The sequence below is a fragment of the Myxine glutinosa genome, chromosome 5, assembly GCF_964187855.1.
Source record: "Myxine glutinosa chromosome 5, kmMyxGlut1.1, whole genome shotgun sequence".
NCBI classification, from domain to species: Eukaryota; Metazoa; Chordata; class Myxini; order Myxiniformes; family Myxinidae; genus Myxine; species Myxine glutinosa.
The window spans coordinates 175881308-175908865 of NC_136265.1; the positions used below are offsets into that span (position 1 = coordinate 175881308).

The window sequence follows — 27558 nt, forward strand, 5'->3', positions numbered from 1 at the left end:
GCATTTGTTGTAGCAAGATTTTTCAAGTATATTGGTTGGTGTTGTGCATTATTCTGTCTGTCTGTCTGTTTGTCAGTCACCTGCAGGTCACAATTTTCAACCAATCTTCACCAAACCTCACCAAATGGTATAGTTGGTGATAAGCAAGAAGCCTATTGTGTTTGGGGTCAAAAGGTCGATAGGTCAACATAGGCCAAAGGTCACCAACTTCAAATTTCTAAAATCTTCAATTTCCATTCGATTGACTTGAAATTTGAAGAGGATTTGCATACCAGGTCACTGAATTCAACCACCAACTATTTTTGAGGTCAACATAGGCCAAAAGGTCAACATAGACCAAATTTCTAAAATCCTCAATTTTCATCCGATTGACTTGAAATTTGAAGAGGATTTGCATGTCTGATTACCGAATTCAACCACCAACTATTTTTGAGGTCAACATAGGCCAAAAGGTCAACATAGACCAAATTTCTAAAATTCTCAATTTTCATCCGATTGACTTGAAATTTTACGAGGATTTGCATATCTGGTTACCGAATTCAACCACCAAGTATATTTGAGGTCAACATAGGCCAAACTTCTAAAATCCTCAATTTTCATCTCATTGACTTGAAATTTTAAGCAGATTTGCATACCAGGTCACTGAATTCAACCACCAAGTACATTTGAAGTAAACATTGGCCAAAAGGTCAACATAGGTCAGATTTCGAAAATTCTCAATTTTCATCCGATTTACTCAATTTGTAGAGGGTTTGCATATCTGGTCACTGAATTCAACCACCAATTAGTTTTGAGGTCAACATAGGCCAAAAGGTCAACATAGGCCAAAGGTCACCAACATTGTCAAATTTCTAAAATCTTCAATTTCCATCCGATTGACTTGAAATTTGTAGAGGATTTGCATATCTGGTTACCGAATTCAACCACCCAGTATATTTGAGGTCAACATAGGCCAAAAGGTCAACATAGGCCAAATTTCTAAAATCCTCAATTTTCATCTCATTGACTTGAAATTTTAAGAGGATTTGCATACCAGGTCACTGAATTCAACCACCAAGTATATTTGAGGTAAACATTGGCCACAAGGTCAACATAGGTCAGATTTCTAAAATTCTCAATTTTCATCCGATTTACTCAATTTGTAGAGGGTTTGCATATCTGGTCACTGAATTCAACCACCAATTAGTTTTGAGGTCAACATAGGCCAAAAGGTCAACATAGGCCAAAGGTCACCAACATTGTCAAATTTCTAAAATCTTCAATTTCCATCTGATTGACTTGAAATTTGAAGAGGCTTTGCATATCTGGTTACCGAATCCAACCACCAAGTATATTTGAGGTCAACATAGGCCAAAAGTTCAACATAGGCCAAATTTCTAAAATCCTCAATTTTCATCTCATTGACTTGAAATTTGAAGAGGATTTGCATATCTGGTTACCGAATCCAACCACCAAGTATATTTGAGATCAACATCGGCCAAAAGGTCAATATAGGCCAAATTTCTAAAATCCTCAATTTTCATCCGATTGACTTGAAATTTTAAGAGGATTTGCATTCCAGGTCACTGAATTCAACCACCAAGTATATTTGAGGTAAACATTGGCCACAAGGTCAACATAGGTCAGATTTCTAAAATTCTCAATTTTCATCCGATTGACTTGAAATTTTACGAGGATTTGCATATCTGGTTACCGAATTCAACCACCAAGTATATTTGAGGTCAACATAGGCCAAACTTCTAAAATCCTCAATTTTCATCTCATTGACTTGAAATTTTAAGCAGATTTGCATACCAGGTCACTGAATTCAACCACCAAGTACATTTGAAGTAAACATTGGCCAAAAGGTCAACATAGGTCAGATTTCGAAAATTCTCAATTTTCATCCGATTTACTCAATTTGTAGAGGGTTTGCATATCTGGTCACTGAATTCAACCACCAATTAGTTTTGAGGTCAACATAGGCCAAAAGGTCAACATAGGCCAAAGGTCACCAACATTGTCAAATTTCTAAAATCTTCAATTTCCATCCGATTGACTTGAAATTTGTAGAGGATTTGCATATCTGGTTACCGAATTCAACCACCCAGTATATTTGAGGTCAACATAGGCCAAAAGGTCAACATAGGCCAAATTTCTAAAATCCTCAATTTTCATCTCATTGACTTGAAATTTTAAGAGGATTTGCATACCAGGTCACTGAATTCAACCACCAAGTATATTTGAGGTAAACATTGGCCACAAGGTCAACATAGGTCAGATTTCTAAAATTCTCAATTTTCATCCGATTTACTCAATTTGTAGAGGGTTTGCATATCTGGTCACTGAATTCAACCACCAATTAGTTTTGAGGTCAACATAGGCCAAAAGGTCAACATAGGCCAAAGGTCACCAACATTGTCAAATTTCTAAAATCTTCAATTTCCATCTGATTGACTTGAAATTTGAAGAGGCTTTGCATATCTGGTTACCGAATCCAACCACCAAGTATATTTGAGGTCAACATAGGCCAAAAGTTCAACATAGGCCAAATTTCTAAAATCCTCAATTTTCATCTCATTGACTTGAAATTTGAAGAGGATTTGCATATCTGGTTACCGAATCCAACCACCAAGTATATTTGAGATCAACATCGGCCAAAAGGTCAATATAGGCCAAATTTCTAAAATCCTCAATTTTCATCCGATTGACTTGAAATTTTAAGAGGATTTGCATTCCAGGTCACTGAATTCAACCACCAAGTATATTTGAGGTAAACATTGGCCACAAGGTCAACATAGGTCAGATTTCTAAAATTCTCAATTTTCATCCGATTTACTCAATTTGTAGAGGGTTTGCATATCTGGTCACTGAATTCAACCACCAATTAGTTTTGAGGTCAACATAGGCCAAAAGGTTAACATAGGCCAAAGGTCACCAACATTGTCAAATTCCTAAAATCTTCAATTTCCATCCGATTGACTTGAAATTTGAAGAGGATTTGCATATCTGGTTACCGAATCCAACCACCAGATATATTTGAGGTCAACATAGGCCAAAAGGTCAACATAGGCCAAATTTCTAAAATCCTCAATTTTCATCTCATTGACTTGAAATTTTATGAGGATTTGCATACCAGGTCACTGAATTCAACCACCAGTTATTTTTGAGGTCATCATAGGCCAAAAACTTATTTTAGGGATTTCGCAGGTATCGTGCTATGCACGACATATTTCTTTTTAAAATCTTTTTCATTTGTCATGTTCAAGGATCATTTTCTAACGATACAATCCATTGGAAAAGAAAGTAGGCCGAGTCCGCCAGCAAGAACAGACGAGTTATCTGTTGAAAGAATGGTTAAATAGTGGGCGACACCAGACGCAGGACAGAACAGAAGGCGATTCTTTAAACAAGTGATGACGAAATGGAAGGAATGCAGTTGGATGGTGAGACGGGATCGTAGAAAAACGCAATAAAGAGCGATTTAGAGGAGGAGGCGGTATATAGTGTTCAATGCCACTGAAGATGAAAGGGAAGTTGTCAGGCCAAAGCTATTTTACCTATTTGTTATCGATAAAAAGGGGGTTAAAACCAACCTACAATGCGACAAGACTGGATATATTTAGCCATGGGCTCCTTAACCCTCCGTTAGTTAGTGCGGCGGGGTATCTCAAACCGCACTAACGGAGGATTAAACTCCATTACGACAATATATAACAACCTTCATTAGAAACTCAAAGAATTGCATTAGAAGAGTTGCTTGGTAGTGGAGTGGGTCACCTTTACTGGTTGCCTTACCCTATAATGGTGTGTGATAACCTGTTCACGATTTGTTAATAGCCAATGAAATGTTACCGGCATGAACATCTGTTATAGCATATTCTGTGGGATACAAAGAACCCGAAATAGCTCAGAAATACAGATGGAAACTAGAACGGCACTCGGTAGAGCGCATACCTCCACCAGGCTGAACAGTTTATATTTTCTATCCCACTGATGGGCCGGATCTGGATTCGGACCTGAACCAAAATCTAATCGGCTTGTTCTTGTCATCTAACCAACTCATCCACCAAGTTTAGTCATAACTCATCTACAACCTTATAAAATGTCATGTTATATATCTCTTTTCGCCCGATCTCTCAATGGTGAAGAATCACTTAAAAATTAAATAATCCTCGTATCCAAATCCATATTCAGATCTTCACCAACATCGAATCGATTCTTCCTTGTCAGACACCCAACCTGCCCACCAAGTTTCATTCAAATCCGTCCACAACTTTTTGAGATATCCTGCTATGTATCGTTTTTGGCCAGATCTCCCAATGTTAAAGAATCACTAAAAAATTATAGTGGCCGAATCCGGATCTTCACCAAAATCGAATCTATTTGTCCTTGGCAGACACCCAACTTGTCCACCAAGTTTCATCCAAATCCGTCCATAACATTTAAAGATATCCTGCTATGTATCGTTTTTGGGCAGATCTCCCAATGTTGAAGAATCATTAAAAAAACTTATAGTAACCGAATCCGGATCTTCACCAAAATCGAATCTATTTGTCCTTGTCAGACACCCAACCAGTCCACCAAGTTTCATCCAAATCCGTCCACAACGTTTTGAGATATCCTGCTATGTATCGTTTTTGGCCAGATCTCCCAATGTTGAAGAATCACTAAAAAATTCTAGTAGCCGAATCCGGATCTTCACCAAAATCGAATCTATTTGTCCTTGTCAGACACCCAACCTGTCCACAAAGTTTCATCCAAATCCGTCCATAACATTTTAAGATATCCTGCTATGTATCGTTTTTGGCCAGATCTCCCAATGGTGAAGAATCACTAAAAAAATCTAGTAGCCGGATCCGGATCTTCACCAAAATCGAAGCATTTCGTCTTGCTCACATATGCTACATCTCTGCCAAATTTCGTCCGAATCCGTCGACAACTTCTTGAGATATCTTGTTCACAAACAGACAGACAAACAAACAGGGGTGAAAACAACCCCCGCCCACCTTCTGTGGCAGAGGTAGTCAATAACTGCACTGAGTCAAATGGAGGGAGAAAAGAACTTTTTCTTCATAATTTCATGTTCAATCAGCAGAATGCTCCATTGAAAGTACATTCTGTTATCGCAAATCTGCTCTCTGCAGGAAAGGTCAACAGTGACAATGTGTACCTGTGTGTGTTTTTCATGAAGCACATCCCGTGTATAATTCATCCATGCTTGTTAACTCAACTGGACTACCGTCCAGTTGAGTTCATCACATACCGAACCCTCCGGCGTCTGTTAACTTTTCGACGTTAACACTCCAGCGGCCACAAATATCAACCGATTCTGATCAAACTTGACATGCAGCATCCTTACCCCAAAGACCAGGTTGGTATTACATTTCAGCCCGATCCGTTGAAAAATGGTGGACTTAGGCGACCATTTTGTTTTTGGTCATGAAAACGACGTTAACACTCTAGCATCCACAAATACTAACAGATTTTGATCAAACTTAGAATGTTTAACCCTTACCATACAAGGATGAGCAAGGACACAGGATGGATCAGGACGTATCACAACTACAAGAATAGTAGAAATGGAGGTGTTTGGGGGAGCAGGATTGAGAGACAAAATATAGAAAGACTTGGAAAATAAGGCATGTGGGGAAGAATGACGGGAAGGAGAGGATACAGAAGGTGAACAAGATGGATAGAGCTGCACTCTCAATCACAGAAGTGGGAGGAAAAACTGGAAACTCGGAAAGAGGTGGGCTTGGGGAGTAGAAAAGGTCATGGTTATGGATGAGGCGGGGGTGACCTGAAATGGTGGTGAACAGCTTTCTTGAAGCCCGAGAGGGAAGAATTGAGAATGAAGAGACTATTGAAGTTGATTCCACAGGTGGGACAAGAGGAATGCATCAGTGCAGGTGAGTAGTAAGTTTGGATTTTAGGAATTTCACTAGAAGGGGCTCACTGGCAGAACGTGTATGCCCTGCAGACACATGTAAAGGAGAGAGGGGCCCAAATGGCTGATAGTGAGACCCAAATGTTTAAATGACTGAACTTCCTCAAGAGGATTATGAAGAGAGTAGATGGGACTATTCACCAGACGGTCTTTCTTGAGAGATAGAGTGAGAGTGTAAGATTGTCTGGAATGAAAGACACATTCCAAGTGTTTGACCATCTTGTGATTTGATCAAGGGGTGCAGAGAGGGAAGAGGCTGCTGCATGTCTATCTGAAGGATGAGGGTTGTCACAGTAGAGGGTAGAGTCATCAGCAAAGAGATAGAGAGGATTTTCCAGAGAGTCAGAGAGATCATTGAGGAACATTAGGAATAGGCCTGGAGGCCCAGAACATTGCCTTGGGGCACTCCAGCCTTGACAGGGAGAGGAGATGAACGGGTTCCGTTAGGAGCCACACGTTGGCTACGAGAGTAGAGGAAGTCAGCAAGTCATGTGTGGAGTTGTTTATACGCCATAGGCAGAGAGTTTTAAAAGCCAGACTGTATCAAAAGCACAAGATATGTCCGCAGAGACAGCCTTGATCTCATCTCTGACATTGAGGGCCTCCATCCATAATTAGAGAGCACAAGAAGAATGTCCAGGATAGATTGACCTGGTTGAAATCCGAACTGATAGTATGAGATGAGGCTGTTGGAGAAAAGGAAGGATTTTATGTCAACTGCGATGATGGATTCCATGATGCTTGCTGATGATTGGAAGTAAGCTAATAGGTCTGTAGTCAAGAGGATCAATTTCTGTACCTTATCTATATTATAATAGCCGTAGATGATTCTGTCTGTCTGTCTGTCTATCTGTTGGGTGTCTGTCCGGGGTGTGGCTTACTCGGTTTGCAGAGTAGCTCCACCCATAGCTCCACCCATTCTGGGAGTGGCTATAAACAAATATCCACCATTTTATTAACTCGCATAGCTTTGAGTCCTGTTTTGTAGGCCCGTGGTGTCTTGCTCTCCCCCAGTTTTATTTCAAATCAAATTCGATAAATCATTTCATTTTTCACAGTCGCTAACATAGTTTTAGACTCGGTTGAAAAAAAACGGGAAGAAAATCCGATGAAAGTTGCCGTTTATAGAACGAAATGAATTCTCAAAGGCCTGTAACTTCAAGGCCATTGAGTCTCTCTCACGCCTTTATCTCCAATCTAACTCACCATATGATTTCATTTTTATCGATGGTTTTACTTTTAGACTCGGTGTCAGCAATAATTGAGAACAATCCACACACGCGGGAAAATGCAGAGATATATTTTTTAAAATCGCGTCATGGTGTATCATACACCGCCCAACATGACACCGCCGGCAATGTGTCGATATATATTAAAAATTCGCTTTTGCTTTTCCGTTATGATATATTACTATTTCGTTTGATGATAGTCGTCACAAAAACGTCAACAATGATGCCGACATATATTTCTTCGTTTTTATTTCATTCAACATATTAGCCGGAAGTAAAATATGTTTCAGGAAATTACCGAGAGATATTTCTTCGTTTTTTTTATTAGTTATGTGCGCATACACTTTAAATAGGTTTATTTGAAATCTTTAATTTTCCACAAACATTCCACACACGCGGGAAAATGCAGAGATATATTTTTTAAAATCGCGTCATGGTGTATCATACACCGCCCAACATGACACCGACGGCAATGTGTCGATATCTATTTTAAATTCGATATATCATTTCATTTTTCACAGTCGCTAACATAGTTTTAGACTCGGTTGAAAAAAAACGAGAAGAAAATCCGATGAAAGTTGCCGTTTATAGAACGAAATGAATTCTCAAATGCCTGTAACTTCAAGGCCATTGAGTCTCTCTCACGCCTTTATCTCCAATCTAACTCACCATATGATTTCATTTTTATCGATGGCTTTAGAGTCGGTGTCAGCAATAATTGAGAACATTCCACACACGCGGGAAAATGCAGATATATTTTTAAAAATCGCGTCATGGTGTATCATACACCGCCTAACATGACACCGACGGCAACGTGTCGATACATATTAAAAATTCGATATATCATTTCATTTTTCACAGTCGCTAACATAGTTTTCGACTCGGTTGAAAAAAAACGGGAAGGAAATCCAATGAAAGTTGCCGTTTATAGAACGAAATGAATTCTCAAACGCCTGTAACTTCAACTTCAAGGCCATTGAGTCTCTCTCACGCCTTTATCTCCAATCTAACTCACCATATGATTTCATTTTTATCGATGGTTTTGGACTCGGTGTCAGCAATAATTGAGAACATTCCACACACGCGGGAAAATGCAGAGATATATTTTTAAAAATCGCGTCATGGTGTATCATACACCGCCCAACATGACACCGACGGCAACGTGTCGATATATATTAAAAATTCGCTTTTGCTTTTCCGTTAAGATATATTACTTTTTCGTTTGATGACAGTCGTCACAAAAACGTCAACAATGATGCCGACATATATTTCTTCGTTTTTATTTAATTCAACATTATTAGCCGGAAGTAAAATATGTTTCAGGAAATTACCGAGAGATATTTCTTCGTTTTTTAAAATTAGTTATGTGCGAATACACTTTAAATAGGTTTATTTGAAATCTTTAATTTTCCACAATATAATTTACTTGCCATTTATCATTTGATGATTACGAGACAAATTCCTCTTGAGGATCGTGACAATTCATGCGCTGCGTGGAAACTTCTATTTCCAAAATGAATGAGACGATCGATGAAGAACGCAGACTTGAACAGGATGCAGCAAGAAAACGAATGAGACGGGCGAACGAGTCCATCGACGAACGTCAATGCAAACTTGCGGGGTCACCCGTGGGAATCCCACGGGCATGGATGTGTGTGACATTTCGACATATTGAGTTAGATGCTGCACATTCATTTTTACAAAATGGTTACTGGCAAGTCATCAGATCCAGAAATGGTGTAAAAACCACCGTTTAGAGGCCATTTTTCCCCGCAAAGCGGGGGTTGGCCTTTTCGGGGACCGTGGTAGTTGTTGTTTTTTTGTCCCCTTTTTGAAGCAATGTTTTACGGCCGGATGCCCTTCCTGACGCCAACCCTTTTTGCCGCCTTCAACGACAAACAGGGAATTACCAGTGAACTGGTACTCAATTAGCCGACCTCGGAAGGATGACAGGCTGAGTCAACCCCCCTGGCATTAATTCGGCGATCGACCGAGATTCGAACCCAGGATCCTAAGCCGGCACCCTAGCCGCTAGCCCAACACCAGAAATGGTGTCATGAACACAATTTATTTACGCACAAGCACAAAAGCAAGACGGGCCGATTTCCGATTCCGACGGGCCGACGGGCGAGACGGGCCGATTTCCGATTCCGACGGGCCGATTTGGAGCAAGAAAAAGAACGAGACGGGAGAAAAAGGAGAGAAACGAGACGGGGAAAGCCGATTGGAGAGGCGAGTGAGGCGCGATTGGAGAGGAGTGTGAGGAGCGATTGGAGAGGAGTGTGAGGCACGATTGGAGAGGAGTGTGAGGCGTGATTGGAGAGGAGTGTGAGGCACGATTGGAGAGGAGTGATTGGAGGGGAGTGTGAGGCACGATTGGAGAGGAGTGTGAGGCACGATTGGAGAGGAGTGTGAGGCGCGATTGGAGAGGAGTGTGAGGCGCGATTGGAGAGGAGTGTGAGGCGCGATTGGAGAGGCGTGTGAAGGATTGGAGAGGAGAGGAGTGTGAGGGATTGGAGAGGTGAGGGATTGGAAAGGAGAGGGATGTGAGGGTTTGGAGAGGAGAGGAGTGCTAGGTGGAGAGAGGAGAGTGTCAGGTGGAGACAGGAGAGTGTCAGGTGGAGACAGGAGAGTGTCAGGTGGAGAGGAGTGAGGGGTCACATATTATGTGAAATAAATAAATTGTGTTCATCACACCATTTCTGGATCTGATGACTTGCCAGTAACCATTTTGTAAAAATGAATGTGCAGCATATAACTCAATATGTCGAAATGTCACACACATCCATGCCCGTGGGATTCCCACGGGTGACCCCGCTAGTCTTATTATAATAGGGCAAACGTACATCGTGATGTCGTTATGTATGTTTGTTTGTGTGCGACGCAAACCTCTTCTTCTTCCAATAAAATTAACACCCTCTTATTAACCCTATTAATTACCTTTACACTGCTGAGACCCCTCAGACCTTTGATGACCCTTTAATTACCCCAAGACCCTTAAGACCACCAAGACTCAAAATACCCTTAAAGACCCTGAAGACCCCGAAGACCCAAAACGACCCCAAAGACCAAAATACTCTTGAAGGCTCAGACTCTCAAAAAGACCCTCAAAACCCAAATGGCCCCAAAGACCTAAAATACCCAAAAGACCCTGAAGACCCAAAACACCCCAAAGACCCAAAACACCCCAAAGACCCAAAACACACCGAAGACCCAAAACACTGAGAAGACCACAAAGACCTTAAAAAACCCTGAAGACCCAAAACACCCCGAAGACCCAAAAGACCCAGAAGACTCAAAATACCCAAAGACCAAAAGATCCCAAAAGACCCCAAAGACCCAAACACTCAGAGACACAAAGACCCTTAAAGACCCTGAAGACCCAAAACACCCCGAAGACCCAAAACACCCCGAAGACCCAAAATACCCAGAAGACCCCAAATACCCCGAAGACACAAAATACCCCAAAGACCCAAAAGACCCCCGAACACCCAAAACACCCTGAAGACTACAAAGTCCCTTAAATACCATGAAGACCCCAAAAGACCCCGAAAACACCCTGAAGACTACAAAGTCCCTTAAATACCCTGAAGACCCAAAAGACCCCGAAGACCCAAAACACCCTGAAGACCCAAAACACTCAGAAGACCACATAGACCCTTAAAGACCATGAAGTCCCAAAATACCCTGAAGACCCCGAAGACACAAAACACCCAAAATACTCAAAATACCCTTGAAGGCCATGAGGCTCAAAAAGATCCTGAAGACCCAAATGTCCCCGAAGACCCAAAACAACCCAAAGACCCAAAATACTCTTGAAGGCTCAGACTCTCAAAAAGACCCTCAAAACCCAAATGGCCCCGAAGACCTAAAATACCCAAGAGATCCTGAAGACCCAAAACACCCCAAAGACCCAAAACACCCCAAAGACCCAAAACACCCCGAAGACCCAAAACACCCAGAAGACCACAAAGACCCTTAAAGACCCGGAAGACCCAAAACACCCCGAAGACCCAAAAGACCCAGAAGACTCAAAATACCCCAAAGACCCAAAAGATCCCAAAGACCCAAAAGACCCCGAAGACCCAAAACACTCAGAAGACCACAAAGACCCTTAAAGACCTTGAAGACCCAAAACACCCCGAAGACCCAAAATACCCAGAAGACCCAAAATACCCCGAAGACACAAAATACCCCAAAGACCCAAAAGACCCTGAAGACCCAAAACACCCTGAAGACTACAAAGTCCCTTAAATACCCTGAAGACCCAAAAGACCCCAAAGACCCAAAACACCCTGAAGACCCAAAACACTCAGAAGACCACAAAGACCCTTAAAGACCATGAAGACCCAAAATACCCTGAAGACAGCTCTCCCTACCTCTTCCTCCTCTTCCACATCTTACCCTACCGCTCCCCCCCCCCCCCCCCCCCCACTGTTCTGTATCCGATGCTCCCCCTTCCTCTTCCTTAACAGTATGGACCTCAAACATCCGGGGCCTTCGCTCAAACTTAACTGATCTCTCCAGGTTGCTTCTGACAAACCAGACGTGATCTGCTTAACAGAAACTTTCCTCCTTCATGATGTCTCTGATTCCTTGGTATCTTTCCCAGGTTCCTCCCTCCTCCGGTATGATAGACCTGAGCCTTGTCCTGGAGGTGGGGTTGCTATCTTTATAAAAAAAACTCTCTTCTTCACTGGCCCTGCACTGCCCTCTCTCCACCTCACCCCAAGGAATACCTTTGGCTACGGCTTCCCCTTCGCTCCCACCTTTTGTTCATATGTGTGTTGTACCGTCCACCAAACAGTGATGCCTCCATCTACATCTCGCTGTCTGATAATATGGACCAACTTCTATCTACCCATCCCAACTCTCTCTTCCTCATATGTGGTGATTTCAACTGTCACCATGCCAGTTGGCTGGGGGTGGGTACCTCTCTCACCAGCCATGGCTCTTCAGCAAAGGACTTCTGTGACTCACTGGGACTGACACAATCTGTCAATTTCCCAACCCGGATCTCAGTCAACGGAGCATCTTCTCTTCTGGACTTGGTTATGACGAACTTCCCTGAAAATGTCTGCTGCTCTTCTTCTGCTCCAATCGGCTCTTCTGATCATGTGCTTGTTAAAGTGGACATCTCTCTGACCATTCTCAGAGAGCCTCCTCAGCGTCGACGAGTCTGGCATTTCACTCAGGCCAACTGGCACAGTCTTCAAGCAGCCATCAATCATCTGGACTGGTCTCCCATCTCTACTGCCTCTGACATCAACTCATCCTGGGAATTCTTCCAAAGTAAATTGCTCTCTCTCATGCACAGATTTATCCCATCTCGTCTTCAGTTGTCATACCCTTCCTCCCGTCCATGGTACACGGAATATTGTGGTGAGGCTATTGCCCAGAAACAACTTGCTTTCGTCTCCTGGAAAGCAAATCCAACGGAAGGAAATCTCATTTCCTTTCACAAAGCCCGAAACAAGTGTGTGTCCACCCTCAGGAGAGCCAGGAAACAATATCTCTCCATTCTCAGGACCGAACTCTCTTATCTGTCTCCCTCTTCCAAATCCTGGTGGCGTCTGGTCAAATCTGTTTCTGGTGTTTGTTCCCCCTCCATCCCCTCCCTCACCTCAAATGGCCACACGGCTGACTCCGCACGTGAAAAAGCTGAATGCCTCAACTCTGTGTTTGCCTCTAAATCTTGTGTCCCAAACCCATCCCTCTCTGTACCCACCGTACCCAGTCGTACCCAGCTGCTCCTGGACTCTGTGTCCTTTCCTCCTGACAAGGTGGAAAAGTTTCTGTCAACCCTCGACTCTGATTCTGCAACTGGACCTGACGGCATCAGCCCACGGGTCCTAAAATCATGTTCTTCCGCTCTTTCACTCCCTCTCTCTGTTCTCTTCACCCTCTCTTTTGCTCAAGGTCATCTTCCATCTGCTTGGAAATCTGCCAACATCACCGCTTTGCACAAAAAGGTGCAAAAACAGATCCCAGCAACTACAGACCAATCAGCCTTCTCCCAATTATCAGCAAAGTCATGGAATCCATCATTGCTTCAGATATGAAATCTTTCCTCTTCTCCAATGGCTTGATCTCTGATCATCAATTTGGTTTCAGACCTGGACACTCCACTCTGGACATGCTGCTTCTGCTTTCTCAACAATGGATGGAGGTCCTCAATGCCAAACAGGAAATTAGAGCAGTCTCCCTTGACATATCACGTGCCATCGATACGGTCTGGCACCCCGCTCTGCTCACCAAACTCTCCTCTTTTGGTATCCATGGAAATCTCCACGCATGGCTGGCGGACTTCCTCTCTAGTCGTAGTCAACGTGTGGCCCTGAATGGGTTTGTCTCATCTCCTCTTCCTGTTCAGGCTGGGGTTCCCCAAGGCAGTGTTCTGGGCCCTGTGCTTTTTCTGGTCTTCATCAATGATCTCTCTGACTCTCTTGAAAATCCTCTCTATCTCTTTGCTGATGACTCTACTCTCTGTCGCTCCATTCTTCATCCCTCAGATCAGCAGTCTGCAGCCTCCTCACTCTCTGCAGACCTTGACAAAATCACAGACTGGGCTAACAAGTGGAACATGTCTTTCAATCCTGACAAATCTCACACTCTTACGATGTCTCTCCGAAAAGACCGGCTGGACAACCCTCCCATCCACTTTCTGAATAATCCTCTCCAAGAAGTTCTGTCACTCAAGCTTTTGGGTCTCACTATCTGCCATGATCTTTCCTGGGAAAACCACATTTCAAATCTGGCCTCCAAAGCCAGTCGCCGACTGGGCATCCTCCGTCGTGCGAAGTCCTTCCTTGGCACACCTGAGCTCCTCACCACATACAAGGCTTTCATCCGCAGCTCAATGGAATCCTGCTCTCCCCTCTGGGCTGGTGCTCCTGCCTCACACCTAGCTCGCCTTCACGCTGTTGAAACCAAAGCATTCAGAATCATTGGAATCTCCCGCGATGAAGCTAACTCCAAGGGCCTCTCACTCACTCACCGCAGGCAGGTTGGTGGTCTTTCCGTCTTCTACCGACTCCTCTCTGGCCTTGCCCCCCCAGCTCTCTCTGGGCTCTGTCCCGCAAATATTCCTACAGGTCGCACAAGATCTGCCTGCAACCCTCTTATGGTTAAACTGCCAAAATCAAGACTCTCTGCTCACCTTCACTCCTCTTTTCTCCCGCCTCTGGAACAAACTCCCTCACTCTCTTCAATCCCACTCCACCCTCCAAGTCTTTAAAACGGCTGTTCACCACCATCTCTTATCTTCCCCCATCCAAAACCTTGATCTTTTCTACCCCTGCTAATTTCACCCCAATTCCACTTTTTTAAATACCAACTTCTGTCCAGGAAGTCCTTGGTGTCCTTGTATTTTATACTTCTCCCTCCCCCCCCCCCCCCCCCACCCTCCCATGCCTCCTCCCCCGGGCCCTCTCCCTTCCACACATCTCCCTGCTCTCGGATGTTGTGTTTGTGTGCTTCCCCTTCTCTCCCCATCTTGTCTTCCGCTCCCTCTTTTTGGGTATTTTGTTTGTCTGATTGATTTGTTTGTGAAGTAAATGTTAGCTCTTTCACGAGCCTCGATTCAGTATATGAAGAAAAAAAAAAAAAAAAAAAAAAAAAAAAGACCCCATCGACCCCGAAGGCACAAAACACCCAAAATAGTCAAAATACCCTTGAAGGCCATGAGGCGCAAAAAGATCCTGAAGACTCAAATGTCCCCGAATACCCAAAAGACTCTGAAGACCCAAAATACCCCGAAGACCCAAAATACCCCAAAGACCCAAAACACCCCAAAGACCCAAAACACCCTGAAGACTACAAAGACCCTTAAAGACCCTGCAGACCCAAAATACCCTGAAGACCCCAAAGACCCAAAATACCCCAAAGACCCAAAATACCCTTGAAGGCCCTGAGGCTCAAAATACCCTGAAGACCCAAATGTCCCCGAAGACCCAAAAGACCCCAAAGACTCAAAAGACCCAGATGAGCCAAAAGCCCCTGAAGACACTGAAGACCCAAAAGACCCAAAACAGCCTGAAGACCCAAAACACCCTGAAGACCCCAAAGACCCTTTGGACCCAAAATACCCTTAAATACCCCAAAGAAACAAAATACCCCAAAGACTCTCAAAGACCCAGAGGAAACAAAAGACTCTTAAGACCCAAAAGCCCCTGCAGACACTGAAGACCCAAAACACCCCAAAGACCCTGAAGACTCAAAACATCCTGAAGACTACAGACACTTAAAGACCCAAAATACACTGAAGACCCCAAAGACCCCAAAGACCCAAAATACTCCAAAGACCCAAAATACCCTTGAAGGCCCTGAGGCTCAAAAATACCCTGAAGACCCAAATGTCCCTGAAGACCCAAAAGACCCAGATGAACCAAAAGACCCTTAAGACCCAAAATCCCCTGAAGACACCGAAGACCCAAAAGACCCCGAAGACCCAAAACACCCTGAAGACCCCAAAGACCATTTAGACCCAAAACACCATGAAGACCCAAAGGACACCGAAATGGTCAAAGATGCCTATCCCTCTGAAACGATGTGTGGTGAGGCGCGTGGAGCATGCCGAGTCACACTAGTTTATGTAATGTGGTGATGTCGGCTGACTTTCAAGCAGATGCAAGATCAGGGATCAAATAATAGGAAGATCTGGGAGTAAATGAAGGAGTAAATGATGCAGTGAGCAGAACAGAAAGGGACTATGTATGAGCAGCAGAGCAGGTTTTTAGGACAAGTGAGCTGATGCCGCCCGGTTCCGGTTGCATAACCAGAGCCTAGGGTTGCCCGAAAATCATCCACCTTCTCGGATGCAAAAGACACAGAATCCATGAGCATACAGGGGTGTGTAGAGAAAGTGATGGTGTGAGGAGATAAGATTTGGAAGCAAACACAGAATTGAGGCATTCAGCCTTCCGCTGAGCGGAGTTGGCTCTGGTGTCATTTGAAGGTAAGGGATAGGATGGAGGTAGAGCATACCTCAGAGACAGAGGTAACTGGGAGCACCGGTTTTTGAGGAAGGAGAAAGTTTGAAAGTTCACTTGAGGGAAATGGAATCATCACTGTTAAGAGTACGGTGCAACAGCGACAAACAAGAGGTGGAAGCAGAGTGGGAAGTCATAGCCAAAGGTACTCCTGGGAGTTTTGAGGTGTAAGAGCAGTACGTGCACAGATAGTGGGAAATGGAGTGATATGATGAATAACACACACACACACACACACACACACACACACACACACACACACACACACACACCATCAAGCATTATCCTAGCTAGCAATACCCATAACCACCCCACAATCCCCCCCCACCCCCCCACAATCCCCCCCACCCCCCCACAATCCCGCCCACCCCCCCACAATCCCCCCCCACCCCCCCCCACAATCCCCCCCACCCCCCCCACAATCCCCCCCACCCCCCACAACCCCCCCACAATCCCCCACCCCCCCACAATCCCCCCACAATCCCCCCACCCCCCACCCCCCCCCACAATCCCCCCCACCCCCCCCCACAATCCCCCCCCCCCACAATCCCCCCCCCCCCCACAATCCCCCCCAACCCCCCCCCCACAATCCCCCCCAACCCCCCCCCCCCCACAATCCCCCCCAACCCCCCCCCCCCCCCCCCCCCACAATCCCCCCCCCCCCCTCCACAATCCCCCCACAATCCTCCATCAACCGTCACTCTAGCTAACAATACCCACGACCACACCAACACCATCAATCATCACACCCACAATACCCACCGGCCACCACCATCTCACATGACATCCGGAAAAACTTGATCTTCAAATTGATTTTCATTCTGAAGGAAAGGAGATATAATGTAATGCTGTTCCTGTTCCGTGTTTGGTGAAATAATATAGATGCTCTTGTGCCTCAAGCAGGTTCGCGTGAGATCTCGCGAGAGTACAGCACAGTGTAGGCCTGACGCATAAAGCAACTATCGTGCATAACCACATAGCCCCACACGCCCCCTCCACAATACCCATTAAACCGTGTACTTGGGCGGTGTAAGTGTTGCGTCCGTTCGTGTCGTGTACGTGCCGTATTTATTATGCAGTTAAATAAACAGATTCATCAATTAATACAAAATCCTCAATAAACCATCAACTGAACAGAAAAATAAAACCTTCCAATATGCCGTGAACATTCGACCAGCGTTTTCGTCTGCACAACGAATGCAACACCGCCATCTTCTTCTTCACTAAATCCTCGTTCGTCTGAATTCTGATTCACTCGTACCAGGTTCGAAACGATACAGACCTACAATTCCTTCCAAAGTGTTTCTTTCACTAAGTTTGCCCCCAATAGCTTATTCACAATCCCACTGATCGGTTTCAACATACTGAGAACCTTCAGAGTTGCTAATGATGCGGTATTGGAATCCGAGATCGACATGCACTTCCTCCATGTAAGTCGCCGTTCGGATCAAGGTGAGTTCATAATGTGACGTCACTGGCAAAATCGAAAAATTGACCCTAGGGCTTTTTTCGACACTTTGTCATTGCCAAAAAAAAATTCAAAAGAACATTTCCTTTCAAATGAGACCGATTAATGATTTTCAATGGTTTTCAGAATTTTTTTGGGTTTTGTGTTTGGGTTCCCCTTTAATAATCTCATCGCATCCGAGCTATAGACTGTCATCCTGGTGTTTTCCACGTAGGATGAGGCATAAATGTGTGCATTGTCCCTCATGTGGACCACATTAAGCCGGGCGTTCCGTCTGCTTGCAGCATTAGTTGGTGGATGTTAAAGATCCCACGGTGTGGTCCTTTGCGAAGAGGAGGCGAGCTATCTCCGGCACCCTGAACAATTATTACAAATTCATGCTCTGCCCTTTATGTCGTTCTGGTTTTTAAAATGATAATCTGCTGTCCTATTAAAGCGGGTCACCCAGAACAAAAATTTGAATGTGCATTCACATCACACCTTTAACAAGGAGAAAAAGATGTAAAATGTCATAGCCCCCGTGGTTTTAGTAATTTTGCTCTACGGAGTTAAAGGCCTCCAGTCGGCCATTTTTGGTCGGATTACAAAACAAAATCTTCCACATATCTATACTCTCATGTAATGTCTTTGTGCCAAGTTTGAACAAAATAGGTCCATGCATGTCCGATAAATTGTTGGCTACACGTTTGAGTAACAAAATGGCCGTTGGCCTGCCATATTGGATCTGATTTTGACAAAAATTACATGCATATGTAAACCATCATTCTATGCACCAAGTTTGAACAGGATCGGTAAATGCATGTCCGAGAAATGGTTGAGGACGTGTTTAATACCGGGTTTGTTACAACTAAAATGGCCTCCAGTCTACCAGTCGGCCATATTTGATGAAATCGCAAAATTAAGTGAGTTGTATGTGTATGCCATCATGTACTGTGCTTGTGCCAAGTTTGAACAAAATTGGACCATGCATATTCAAGAAATGGTTATATGGGGACATGCTTAAGTAACAAAATGGCCGCCAGTCGGCCATCTTGAATCTGACTTTTTTTTTAAAGACGTCCATATGTAAGACATCGTTCATTATCTGTGTGCCAAGTTTGAAAAAGAACGGTAAATGCACGTCCGATAAATGGTTGACATCGGGTTTTTTAACAACTAAAATGGCCGCCAGTCGGCCATCTTTGACCGCATCATGAAACAAAATGATGTGCATCTGCATGCCGTCATGTATTGTCTCTGTGCCAAGCATGAACAAAATCAGTCCATACATGTCCGAGATATGGTTGCGGGCACACACACTGACACACAGACAGACGGACTAGACCCAATCCATATGCAATAAGCCCTCCTTGTGGACAAAATCCAACTGGGGCTAAGAATACACAATGTCACCTCTTTAAGTAGTGGAGGGTAGGTCACAAATGATATTGATCTCCACGTTTTCTTTGTATTAAACATATTGTCACTTTTATCAGCGATGGAAGCTTGTGGTTGACATAAAATGGTCCATTTCATTGATGCAAAATTAAAAACAGTTGATCTTTCTTTTCTTTGAAGGATAATGTCTCTAAAACGAATGAGTTTTTTATTCAGTAACGTCTTCTTTCTTTAGCTGGGACTTATTGTTCTGTGCAGGTCCTCTGAGATTCCATGCCAGCGATACCTGGGTGACTGGAAATGATTATCCAGTAAGTGTGCTTTGGGTTGACTCTTAAATTCATGTCTCACTCTGAGAAGTGTGGACGACACTCATGTCATGTATTTTATCACGTGATTTGTACATACATGACACATGAAAGTTGAAATAATGACATGATGACTTTGTCTTCCTAGGAGGTGGCGGCCGATGTTCCAGAGAGATATCGTCCTCCTCCGCAAGGCTCTTCACCGGTGTACGAAGACCCACCTATAGAATACATTGACGCCGATTCAAAGGTAATGTCCTGTGTGCCTAATGAACTTAATCAAATATTTAACCGAATAGGAGACTTATACCATGTAGGGAGACTTATACCATTATACTTATACCACTTATACCGTGTTTCCATGTAGGGAGAGGCATCAACATGTGCGTTGTTCCTCGTGTCCCCATCTTGCATTAGTTGGTGGATGTTAAAGATCCCACAGTGCGGTTCGCCTTTGCGAAGAGTAGGCGAGCCATCTCCGGCACCCTGAACAATTATTACAAAATCCAGCTCTGACCTACAGGGGGCACTGCATCTGACCGACGGCGGGCACTGCTTTTGGCTGCACCCCCAGCAAATGTTACTACCCGCAGCCATGTGCTGCATCCGTAAAAAGAAGAAGAAGAAGAAAAACATGCCAAACAGAATACTTAACACATTGCCTCGGGCAACTTTTATTTTCTCGACCAACTTAAGGGTTTATACACCGCCTCAAAGTTTGTACCTTTTGTGACGTGTTTGTGCGCTCACTTTTTCCCTATGACTTGTATGTTTTAAAAGTGGATTTTTTCCATGGTTATCACGAGTTATTATGTCCTACGTCATACTAAATGTCCCACATTAACTCAGAAGCAATAAAGGTGGGATGTGGAAATATTGAGATTGGCTATTGGTGGCACTGACTTCAATACAGCTACCGGTTACTGGATGCGGCCGAGACCATATGTATGAGGAAGAGTAAAGTTCTCCAGATCTCAATGATCTAGTTGGACTCATGCTCCAAGACCTCTGGACTTTAGATCAGATTTTCATGGGTTAACAGGAAGGAATCCCAACCATCACTTGGAGGTTATTTTTGGCTATGGTAGTAATTCCATCCAGTGGAATACCTTAGTAGTTCGTCATAACCAGACCGCACAGCTGGTTGTAGTGTTTATTATGGTCGTTTTCCTCCTTCCTGTGTGCTGTACTGAAGGCATCTCGATTCTGCTAAATGATGTGTTGTATGATCTACTGCCGACTTCAATAGGAAAGTAATGTAGTACCAGCCATTGCCTTCACAGTCAGCAATCAAATCTTGATACTTGCATGTCTTTCTGACATGAACAATTGAACATTGGCCAGATTTTGTCCCATTCGGAAAGTCGGTCCCATAAGAATGACGTGCTTTGTTTTTCCATAATAGATCACTATATATGGCCTTTTGGCAGTTTCAGTTATTTGCAGAGGGAACACCATTGGCCTGTGTTCATCATCGACCAAGACAGTCCAGCGATTGGCTCTTTCCAAAATATAACCTTCCTCATCTCAAGGGAATTGCAGTACTGAATGGAAGTACTCAACATCAGTAGATATCCATAAACAACACCCTCGGCTGTACGGAAAGGTTACATTGGACAATGACAAAAATCACCCAAAAACATTGAGGTTTAAATTATTTACTTTTCTCAATACGCCCAGTAAAGTCCAATGGAAATGACACTTCTTCTTTTGAGCTGAAATGAAGTTCTGATTTATTTTTTACCCTTTACATCTGTGACGTAACACAGGTCTACTTTAGCTTGGCATTGCTGTTGTTGTTGGGGTTCTTGTTTCCATTGGTCAGACAGTTGCTGGACCACATCCACACCTGTTGCTTGACTCCACCCAAATTATATGACCGCCATCTTGTGTCCTGATGGGCCTAACTAGGCTTCTGCTGATTGCACAGTGTCGGCTTTGTTGCGTCAGATTTCCGTTGGCTTTGTTTGGGTCGAGTGTTAAATTATTATTAAGGTCTAATCAAACCCATACGCGCCTCCCTAAAGAAACAGCGTTATTTAATTTTTGAATGGTGTCATATGCACGTTTCTCAATTGGCCCGTTGCTGCATTTTCGAAGCCAATTCTGTCGTGCTTAATGGCAAAGTCCCGTACCTCGACCACATACAGATTTTTATGAACAAAAGGTTTATTACCACAGAGAGAGCGTGGGAGGGTGGAAACTTGGTAACTGAATACATCTCTGACATCGTTGAGGCCCGAGCCTAAATCTACTGTAATCTATATACCCCACAGAGGACAATAACATAACCCTGCCATTCCTGTTTTGGAGTGGGTGCACTAGTTGCCTGATACCAGACCCAGCTGTCCATCAGATTCGCAATTGACATTGAACCAAATTATGAAGACCCTCGGAGATGAATTGTATAATACTTTCAACAGCAAGGATGAAGGAGTTGAGAGGACCGAGGAGGCCAAAAAAAAATAATAATAATTTTTTGTCGGACGTTGTGACCACAGCACGGTCATTCGTGTTATTTAAATATTATATCGTGTTTATGGAATAACAATAAATTCCCATATTTTGGACTTTTGCATGCAACAGATTGACTTGGAGTACGCTTATGTAGAGATTCAGGATTTACAGAAAACGTATTATAGTAACTAGTGGGCAATCCCACGGGCATGGAGGTGTATCGTTGCGATCGGTGCAGCCGTTTTTGCGGTACCCGGGACAATAACGTTAGCCTTTTTACAGGAACTTTCAAGGAAAGGAGATCACAAATTTGTTCAAGGCCTTTAGAAGAAGTTTCTAGAACTTGGGTACCTCTTGCAAATTTGAAAGTTTTATATATTTTATTTATAAAACGAATACATGCTGAGTTTTCCAATGACTCAATGTTTCATTTGCCAACACACAACCAGACGTCCTTCTCAACAGTCTAGGTTAGCTGAGTCTAGGTTAGCATGCCTTATTGCGTGTTGCTAAATCTTAAACTTAAATTGCTCATAAAAATGTGATATCACCAATGCTACGAATAAATTAGGAAAAAATTAATGCTTGTTTTATGATTGGTGGAAATCATGTCAGCACAGCAACCCACGTCATTATTCTCAGTTAAAACAAGCCCATGCCTCTGTAGCGAGGCGAGTACAGTGAGCTGATCCATGCTTGTACATATATATATATATATACAGTCACATGAAAAAGTAAGTACACCCCATGTAAAGTTGACTTTTTCAACATATTTCAACATACAGCTATTTGATCTTCATTTCAACAATATTGATACATAAAGGTGATATAATATAACAAATATCATGAAACATTTACATTTTGTAGTCCATTGTATAATTTAAATAAACATAAATGCAAATTTTGCATGTGGAAAAAGTAAGTACACCCTTGGCTCTAAAAGGTGGTATTGCCCCCTTTGGCAGAAACAACCTCAAGTAGGCGTTTCATATAACTGTCTACCAGTGTCTGACATCGACTGGGAGAAATTTTTGCCCACTCCATGCAGAATTCTTTCAGCTGTGCGATGTTTGAGGGGTTTCTTGCATGGACAGCTCGTTTCAAATCCCCCCACAACATCTCGATGGGATTTAGATCCGGGCTTTGACTTGGCCATTCCAGAACCCTCCACCTTTCTTTTCAGCCATTTATTGGTGGATTTACTGGTATGTTTAAGGTCATTGTCATGTTGCAAGGTCCACTTTCGGTTGAGCTTCAAATTTCCGACAGATGGCCTCACATTATCCTCAAGCACCCTCTGGTACAATGAAGAATTCATCGTGGATTCTATGATGGTGAGCTGCCCAGGCCCTGATGCAGCAAAGCTGGCCCAAACCATAATATTTCCACCACCATGCTTTACAGTTGGTATCAGGTTCTTGTGGTCAAATGCAGTCTTTGGTTTTCGCCAAACATGTCTTCTGGTACTGTAGCCAAATAGCTCGACCTTTGACTCATCTGTCCAGAGCACATTGTTCCAGAAGTGCTGGTCTTTGCCGAGGTGTTCATTGGCAAACTTTAGTCTTGCCCTGATGTTCTTTCTGGACAGCAAAGGTTTCCTCCTGGCACACCTCCCATGTAGATCAAATTTGTGCAGCCTCTTTCTAATGGTAGACTCGTGCACTTTGACATCAACAGTGGCAAGAGCTACCTGTAGTTCCCGTGATGACATTCTGGGGTTCTTAGAGACTTCTTTCAGCATCTTGCGGTCTGCTCTCGGGCTGAACATGCTGGTGCGGTCTGGCCTGAACAAGTTGGCAGTTGTTTGGAAGCTTCTCCACTTGTAGATGATCTTCCAGACAGTCGAATGATTGATTTGAAATTGTTTGGAGATCTTTTTAAATCCCTTCCCAGACTCGTAGGCATCTATAACCTTCTTTCTGAAGGCCTCAGAGAGCTCTTTTGATCTAGGCATGGTGTCGCCACACACTTCAACAACAAAGAGCAAACCAAACGAAATGTCTGAGGTTTACATAAGACAGGTTCCTCTGAGATCCTCTCTAACGATGTTCTAATCATTTGCACCTGAGCTGGTAAACCTGATTCTAATTTTAGGTATTTGAAGTAGTGATAAATGTAGGGGTGTACTTACTTTTTCCACATGCGAAATTTGCATTTATGTTTATTTAAATTATACAATGGACTACAAAATGTAAATGTTTCATGATATTTGTTATATTATATCACCTTTATCTATCAATATTGTTGAAATGAAGATCAAATAGCTGTATGTTGAAATATGTTGAAAAAGTCAAAACTTTACATGGGGTGTACTTACTTTTAGTGGGGCGGCTTAGCCCAAATATTCAAAAGAATTGTGCATTTTGTGATACAAGCACCAAATTTGGCACAAATGTACATTAATATGTTGCGAACATTTTCAGATATTGGGCCACTTGAAATTCCGTAATTTTTTTTTTCAAATCTTTTCAAATATCGTAATTTCAAATTTTTCGGGTGACACCGTCACAATTTCGGTCTTCGAGGCCGGCCGATAGGCAAAGTGTGACCGGAAGGGACGAGGTTCTCCTGACCACGTGGCCCTCGATCTGGGAAGCGAGAGGCGTTCCATTAGTGGACGCGCCCCTCACGCCCGACTTTTGGGCGGCCCCGGCAGGCCGTTTGTTTTGACGTTCCGTAACAGGCCCCGCACCCCCACCTCCGGGCCGACCGGAAGCTTGTGCTGAGTACATCATACCTGAACAACTCAGTGAGGCAGAACACAGCAGTGCACACCAGGGTGACCCCTTCAGTGCATAAACCAATTAACCTGTCCACTGCAGGGCATATAGAAATGAAGTTATTTTCTGCATATAATAATAATATAAGTTCAGTTCTATATAACAATTTCTGTTATCACCACTACCACTACAACTACCACTACTACAAGCTTTGTCTGGAATTTTGTGGACTAACAGACAAACAGACATACAGACAAGCTGGGATCAAAACATTACCTCCTTCCACCATTGAGTGTAGAGGTAAACATCATGGAAATTATATCATGCCCTAGATTTAATTCATGCTTACCCGTGTATTTGCTTCACTGGTTCACAAGGTCTTTTGCATACATGTAATTCAGACTCTCGTCTTCATTGCTGACCACACAATGTTCGCAACATATTAATGTACATTTGTGCCAAATTTGGTGCTTGTATCACAAAATGCACAATTCTTTTGAATATTTGGGCTAAGCCGCCCCACTATATCAGCCGGCCTCGAAGACCGAAATTGTGACGGTGTCACCCGAAAAATTTGAAATTACGAAATTTGAAAAAATTTGAAAAAAAAAATTACGGAATTTCAAGTGGCCCAATATCTGAAAATGTTCGCAACATATTAATGTACATTTGTGCCAAATTTGGTGCTTGTATCACAAAATGCACAACAGGTTTGCTATGCTGCTACACTATTTTTAACATGACTGTATGTAATATTTAATACTATTAAAAATCCATGCTCCACAAGGCTGCCCTTGTCCCTATGTTTATAAAGATCATATGAACCAAATATGAGGTCAATTGGGACTTATTTAGAGGTTGCTCAGAAAATAACGTTTTTAATTTATCCTGTCTTTTTCAGATGGCAGAAACTCGCAGCTCTTCCACAGTTTGGTTGCTGGGCAAGTCTGAAAAGGAAATAATATGTGGGGGACTACCAACCAAAGGACACACATTGCAGAAAATGGTGTACCATCACATACAAGAACACCATACAGTTCGTGAAAGTGCCAAACTTAGTGTACAAGCTGTGTGTGCATACTGGGAGAAAGCACGAATTCCAGTGCAGAGAGTAGATTCCTGTGAGCGCCAACTTTTGAAGTTGTATGATGCCTACAAACTGGTAAAGAAAAATAGAACCAAGACATTCGAAAACTATAGAGTGAAGGAGCAGATGTTCAAAGATTATTTTCAATCCCTCTTCGATATCTCACCAATTGATGCGCTTGAGAAAATGACGAATGAAGAAGACAAAGCATTCCTTATCATGCAGCGTGAGGGTCCCTCAAGTTCACGTATGGGATCTGTGGACAACACTCTGGCAGTGAAGGAGAACAGAAAGCGTATCAGGCTTGAGAATGAAGATAAAATAAAGAACAAACATGCTGCTGAGACTCCAACAGCAATGCAATCTGTTCCATCAACATCGGCTGTGGTTGATGATGATGATGAGTCTGAGATTGAAAGCTCCGATTCAGGGTACAATTAATTCAAACTCCAAAGTCCATCTTCTGCCAAACAGGCGAAAAAGGCTCCCATCAAGGTGCTCACTCCAGCAATAGTGGCAACTCTGGACAGAGTAAATCTCTCAGATCGGCGTGCTGTGTTTGCGGCCAGTGCTTTTGCACAATCTCTTGGTCATACCATTGAAGACAAGTGCAAGCCAACAATAATAAATAATTTGAGTAATCGAAAATAGATAATTATCTATGAATTGATGTGTGATGCTAAAAATTCTGTGTCCAATATTCATTAAACATTCAGTTTTGAACATCCAATGTTCATTAAAATTTGTCAACATTTTGAGCAACCTCTAAATATTGTCCAATCAAGCTCAAATTTTAACCGCAAACTACTTTCTTCAATAGGAATAGGGGCAGGCTTGTGGAGAAATGAAAATCCAATCTTCAAATTTTTGGACCTCCCTAATATACATACAGTATATAATCAATATATATTGTTATGAATTTGGTAATGCAACATCTAGAGCTAGGTAGATCTGAATAGGTAGGTATTCGGCTGTCGTGACAGGGACTCTACATGTAATAAGTTATTGATGTTCAGGCGGTTGTCGGGGTAAGATGTATGAGTGTGGATCTACCTGGAGATTCGAGTGTTAAATAGTGAGGGATTAAAGGTAACGCCCCTGTGAGTATCACCTAGTAATCAAACCTTTGTCCTTTATGGCACTGCAAACCACATAAACATTAGTTAGGTCCTTAGTGCAACATTAAATAATTCCCTTTCCCTGACATTGACTTCGTAATAAATGGGCACCACCAGGCCAAGAACACCGCCACAATACACCGCCACCGTTTACACCTCCAAGGCCTACAAACCTCGCCTGCGCACCTCAAAGGCCTACCAACCTCGCTGGCACGTGTTACACCAGGACCGCGGGGTCACGGACGGGAGATGTCAGGAGTCGCATGCCGCAGAGGGCGTGACCTGGGCGAGTTGGGAGGCTATGATTGGCTGAGGAGCGCGCCAATGTGACGTCATCGGCCACCAATATAGGCGACGGTCGGACGCCATTTCGGCAGTTCGAGTGGAGTCCAGAGTTCGAGTGGAGTCCAGAGTTGAGAGAGTTGAGTCGCAGAGTTCGTTGTTACAGTTCCGTACCAGAGTTCGTGGCAGTTGGCACAGGACACGGTTCGTTGCACAGTTCGTCGGAGTTGGCACAGGACACGGTTCGTTGAACATTCGTGACCACAGCTCGTTGCAGTTGGCAGTTGGCACTTGGTTTTGGTTGCTTCGTGCAGCCCTGCGGTGGACCGTTGGAGCAAAGGAGCTCGTGGTGTGTGTGGGCCGTTGGACCGACGAGGCCTGGTGGCGCTTGGAGGCGGACGCAGAGGGCCGTGGAACTTGGAGCGAGGTGTGCGATCGGGCCGAAAGGAGCGGTGTTGGACGGCAGCCACAAAGACGACGAAAGACCAGATAAGCCCGAATCCGCGTACATTTTGAACGACGTGACGTGTTCTTTTCGTAATTAATCTCCCTCGTTTTGTGTTTGATATCAGTCGTGTGGGGACGTCCCGATT

At 43.6% G+C, this 27558-nt stretch overlaps 1 protein-coding gene across 2 annotated transcripts in view; it reads left to right on the forward strand.

Annotated features, from left to right (window-relative positions):
- Positions 1 to 27558, forward strand: part of AHNAK (AHNAK nucleoprotein) — a 91079-nt gene that overhangs the window by 21198 nt on the left and 42323 nt on the right. The window contains exons 2-3 of one of the 2 annotated variants that reach the window (XM_068115489.2): positions 19252 to 19304; positions 19450 to 19551. The gene's annotated coding sequence lies outside the window, so the exon portion shown is untranslated. The remainder of the gene's footprint in view (positions 1 to 19251; positions 19305 to 19449; positions 19552 to 27558) is intronic. The other variant, XM_078779120.1, reaches the window with a different exon arrangement.